This window comes from Corythoichthys intestinalis, chromosome 3, assembly GCF_030265065.1.
Source record: "Corythoichthys intestinalis isolate RoL2023-P3 chromosome 3, ASM3026506v1, whole genome shotgun sequence".
Taxonomy (NCBI): Eukaryota; Metazoa; Chordata; class Actinopteri; order Syngnathiformes; family Syngnathidae; genus Corythoichthys; species Corythoichthys intestinalis.
Window position 1 is genome coordinate 61,867,504 of NC_080397.1, and position 6,000 is coordinate 61,873,503.

Sequence of the window (6,000 nt, forward strand, 5' to 3'; positions counted from 1 at the left end):
GGAGGTCACGCCTTGATGAAGCCAACAGCACCACATCATCTGCAAAAAGCAGAGATGCAATGCTGAGGCCACCAAACCGGACACCCTCAACGCTTCGCCTGCGCCTAGAAATTCTGTCCATAAAAATTATGAACAGAATCGGTGACAAAGGGCAGCCTTGGCGGAGTCCAATCCTCACTGGGAACGAATTCGACTTACTGCCGGCAATGCGGACCAGACTCTGACACCGGTCGTACAGGGACCGAACAGCCCTTACCAAGGGCATTCTTTTTTGTGTTTAAGCAAAATAAATAAAGATATTACTACCAAAGCATTTGTAATTGCAATCATTTTCTGGGAGAAATTGAGCATTATCTGACAGAATTGCAGGGGTGCCAATACTTTTGGCCAGCAGTGTAAGTACTTGGCGCAACAGTCTTTCACTTTAAGGTCATTTATACCAGGTGGTTTCTGTTCTTTTAAATGTTATATTAAAAGACATTTCTGACATACAGGAAATTGACCATCCACAGAGTTTCTTAATTGCTTTCAATGAACTTAATCACGACAACAGCAGCCAAAGAGTTAATTGCTGAACCTGATGACAATAGCCGATTTGCCACTTGTACTCGGCGAGCATTGAGCGCGTGGAGTGCATTGGAATGAGAGTGGCGGCTAGTGAACAAAGAGCAGATGATTGCAATCATTCTGCTGGAATCTCCGTAGCTCTGGTATTAGATGAGGTGACGTTTGGCCTATATTTTCTTTCTTCTTCGCTCCAGACGATGTGCACATTGTAATTAATGTTGAACAGCAGTTTTTAAACTCCTGACACTCTCTGTGGGAATTAGAGGAGAAGATGAAGCGAACTGTGAGCTTCCATGCTGTTTTTCGGGGGTGGTGGATGGCGGGCTTGTTATGAGAGAGAGAGGGAAGTGTTGAATAATTCACCTTCAAATGCTGAGGGGGAAAAAAAATCACACACACGCACAGACCATTTCGGTGCTTCTGTTAAAATTAAGCTTTAAACTTACTTTCAAAGTCTCGGTCAGCTCTCTGAGATTCTTATACCAATATACTATGTGGGAAAGAAGTGTTGAGATTGAAATGAGTTGTCTTTGTACAGAGCTACTTTCAATTACAATCCTTTCGTGTTTTTTTTTTCCGCATTCATTTTCTAAACATTCTGTTCAGTGTTCCAACAGAGCAGACTAAACTCTGGACTTGTCAGCTGTCAATCGGTGGTTTGTTGTAAAGCATTGATGCCATATCAGTTATGTGAACCACCGCAGTACAGAATTACTTTTGGGACTTTACTTTTGGGTCATTGATGGAATCATTTTAAATAACAAGTAGAAAATGTCATTTCTGGAGAAATTGGAAGTGGAGCTTTGCCGTGATGGTCACTCCCTGTTGATTTTGAGGCATTTCGGGGTCACTTCCTGTTGCTTTTGGGGTATTTCAGGGTCACATCCTGTTTGTATTGGATCACTTGCTATTGATTTGGGGGCATTTCAGGGTCACTCTCTGTTGATAACGGGTCACATGGAGTTTGAAGGAATCTGACCTTCTAGCCAGCTTGCCCGAATCACTAGGCCTGTCGCGATAACAAATATTAGTGTGCGATAATTATTCTCATAAATTATTGCGATATGCGATATTATTGCGCCCCCCCCAATTTTTTTTAACCAATTTACAATAACACAGTGAGAATACAGTATACATTAATAGATAAATTCAAAAATACTTTTTAAGAAATCACAACTAAAAACAATAGACCATGCCTCTTAAGTAAAAAAAACAACAATATTGATACCGCACAGCACCACAGAATAAATAAAATGTGTTAAAAAAAAGAGAGAGAGAAAAAAAAATTGCACTTAATTACTTAAGCATTTAGGCAAATGAAAACTTTTCCCCGTCATAGCTTCTGCAATGGTGTTCCATAGGGATGCAACGATACAGTTAAGTCACGGTTCGGTACGATTTTTGATACAGGGGTCACGATTTTCGATCCGATTCAATACATTTAATGCTCTGTAAAAAAAAAAAAAACAATTATTTTTGTTGTTGTTGTTTTTTTTGTTTGTTTTTTTTTTTTTGCTAGCGAGCAAAAATTAAATTTCCATCATATAAACATGCATTTTAGTGCATAATATTTACTGTAGGTGCTTACTTCTTACTGATCTGAAAAATGTTTGTACAAAAGTGCTGAGAACAATCTTTACTGTTTGTAAAGTGAGGCAAGGCACACTGTTGATTGCTACAGCTTTCTTAGCAGCAAGGTTTACTACATGAGCAAGACATCCTATTTGTGGTCCGAATCCATCTGTGTCACGTACTGAATTAACAATATTTGCAACATTATCTGTAGTCACTGGTATGGAATGATTTGGCCTTCTTAACTTCCATTCAGTCATGACAGTTTAAAATTCATCGATGTAGTATATGGACTACGTAACCCATAATCACTCTGTGCTCACGTAGCCTTTGGCATGGGACGTAGCACATCTAGTGTGCCATTTCATGATATCTAGTGTGTGCGCGCATTAAAAAAGTTAAGCGCCGCTGAAGTCACATCTGCTCATTACTACACAACACCAGCATATGACACAGCGCTCTTAATTTCATTCAGCTGTTTATTGTCAAAGCGAGGTTGTTCGTAGCAGCCTAGTCGGTGTGTTTGGCGGACTTCGTTGTAAATATCCGGCGTTGTGCCGAAAAACAGCCACCCGCGTGAAATGTCACTCCTAACGGGAGCGCCCACACGTCAACGACACCGGCGCGCTGTAGATGGTCCACAGTCACTCCGGAGCACTGATGCGGCCGGTATACGTTGAACAACAGGATATAATGGGAACGATTGGCTCCGGCGCTAGTTTTTGCCGGACTTGGAACGAAGATGCATTTTGTGCAGTTGGTAACGAGGAATCCGAACTTTTAACAGCACGTCTGCCGCACGCGCGCACGCACGTGCATGCGAGGCGATAAATCGCAGTGGAAAAATTACCGCCTTCATTTTTATATATCGCGCAATAAATGGAATTATTGCATATTGCGACAGGCTTACGAATCACGCCAGCCAAACCGCCGGAACCGCGCTAGTGATTGGGTGAAAGTGGCTAGAATTTCTTGCCAGAACTCCCCTATGTGAAGGTCGGCACGGAGCCAGAAATTTTATTTATTTTATTTTTTTTCTTTCACTATTTCTTTTTTTGTTTTTCATTATTTTTTTTTTTTTTGGGGGGGGGGGGGGGTCAAACTTCTTAAACTACTGAAATGCAAAGAAAACTATTTTAGCACAGTTATTTCTATAAAACATACAAAAACTGATTGTCATTCAAAATTGTATATTTTCAGTGATTTGCAAAATATAATTTAACAAAAACAGCAATAACCCCAACCTCCATCTCCTAATTTTTATTTTCCCTCATTTCCTCACATACTAAATGCCACATCTCAATTTTAACTACTAAAGAACATAGGACGTATATTAAAATTGAAGTTAATGTAAACATTTACTTTTTTTAATAATAAAGATATAAGTAACATACATTCAGAAAAATAAGTACAAATTACTTATATTATGCAGAGTGAAATGAAATATACTAGTATTTTGAAAATCGCGCAAACATTGACTTTTTTAAATCATAAGGAAATGGATAAGTAGCCTAACATAAATGAACAAAAATAAGTCCAAAGTTCACATTGACAGCTAAGATGTTCTGAACCTCCCCATCAGAGCAAATAAAACTAAATATGATAATTAAGCCTCCTCAAATCTTTCATTGCTCTTAAAGATTTGCCCCATTTTATGTTGCATTGCCCTTTTTTTGTCGCATCAATTCAGCCTTTTTTTTTTTTTTTTTTTTTTTTTTGCTGTTCCAGAAAACATGCACATTTGAACCAATCAGAGCTAACTATCTCTGCTGATCACTGTCAGTATGTCAGCCAATTGAATGGATAAATGAGTCCAGGAGTTTTGCTTTGCTGCGTGCATTCGCACATTGACGTGGCTCATCATCGTCAGACTCAGATAACTGCATCAGCTGGGGAAACCTCCATGCCGTCCGTGGAATAAAATCAATAATAAATATTGGTGGGAATGGATTACGCTACACAAGCACTTTATTATGCTTGTTGTTAACACTTGTGTATGTAAATCTGATGTTGGTAGATTGTTTTCTTCTTGGAGAGGAAATGCATGCGTGGCAGCCTAGCATTTTATTTTATTTTTTTTTACATAGCGTTTTGATAGTTGCCGTCATATTTTCGAAATCAAAGCACCGTGTACCGGAACAGCATTCCGGCCCTGAATCGTATACCGGAACTGCGTTCCTGACCGTTCTGGCCCATTTTCACCCCTGCGCTAGCGCAATTCCAACAACCCGGGCCGCCGGGATCCCGATAACCCGGCCAAAAGACCAAACTCCGGGCGTTCACCTTAGTCTTAACCCCTTGTACGGACTCCATTTTAAAAGCCGGAAAAAGGCTTTGAAACACAAGTTGACAATTTATTCCAAGTTGGCAGCCATCATACAGCACTGGGAGACCCAAGTGAGGAGGCAAACTGGATCCAGGGTCACCATATAACAAGTCAACAAAAGATTCCCAAGAAAAATGAGAATGATTAGTTAAACATTTAGTATTTTAAAGGCTCTGGTGAGGCGGGCTGTGGTCCGGAAGAAGGATGTGTTTGGGTGTTGTTTAGGGTTGTTGTTTGTTTCTGGATTGGACAGGTGAATTCTGGCATTACTGTTGTCCGGGCAACGAGAGTGAAGGATTTTGCCATCCTCAGCGCCATGTGCGTGCTGAGTGTTCACTTCTCGGTCGCGGGTTCCCGCAAAAAGGCCAAATTCCAATGCTTTTTTAAAAATGATGTCTTGATTCTTAACATCACAACACCTGACTTATCGTTTAAAGCACACATTAAACAAACCTGTAGAACGGCTTTCTTTCACCTGCGCAACATTGCCAAAATTAGAAATATTTTATCTAAAAGTGATGCAGAAAAATTAATTCACGCGTTCGTTACATCGAGATTGGATTACTGTAACTCCCTACTTGCAGCTTGTCCTAAAAACTCTCTAAAAGGTCTTCAGCTAGTCCAAAACGCAGCAGCAAGACTTTTAACAGGAACCAATAGAAGAGAGCACATCACCCCTGTGCTCCAGGCACCTCACTGGCTTCCAGTCGAGTTTAGAATTAAATTTAAAATACTCCTTCTTACATTTAAGACCATTAATGGGTTGGGGCCATCTTATCTCACCGATGCTCTCGTCCCATACCGCCCCAACAGAACACTCCGATCTCAGAATGCAGGTCTACTGGTAGTTCCCACGGTTTATAAAAGTACTGTCGGAGCTAGAGCCTTTAGCCACCAAGCCCCTGTTTTATGGAATCAGCTTCCAGCTAGTATTAAAGAAGCCGAGACAGTCTGCACATTTAAGATTAGATTAAAAACGTTCCTATTCGACAAAGCTTATGGTTAGGCTAGTTGAAGTCGGAGTAGACTCACAGTTTAGTTTAAGCTGCACTAGAAGCTATAATGCTGGGGGCAGTACAGCCGCTGAGTTCTATCTCCTTTTCTTACTCTACCTACTACTTGTCTTACTTTATTTCTATTTTCCATTGTTAATATCTAGTTGTCTAGTCTCTTCATCACTAGTCACCCGGTGTCCCCTTTCCCCCCTCCCCTCTGGGGAGGGGCTATTTTTCAGCTGCAGCCTCCTGACTATCCGGACCCCTGGCTGGATTGACGTCCTCGCTGCTACCCCCGTCTCATCTGACCAGAGGGACCTCTTCTTGCTCCTTTACTCCACTGTATTTTTACGGACTACAATTTTGCTTGCTAATTCCCATTAGCCGTTCTGGGGTTCCTGTCTATCCGTCCTGGGAGTGGATCTCTCCTGACTGTGGTACTCCCCAAGGTTTCTCATTTTTCTCCCAATTGACTCTGGAGTTTTTGGAGTTTTTCCTTGCCGGCATGGAGGGTCTTAGGATAGGGGATACCCAGGACTT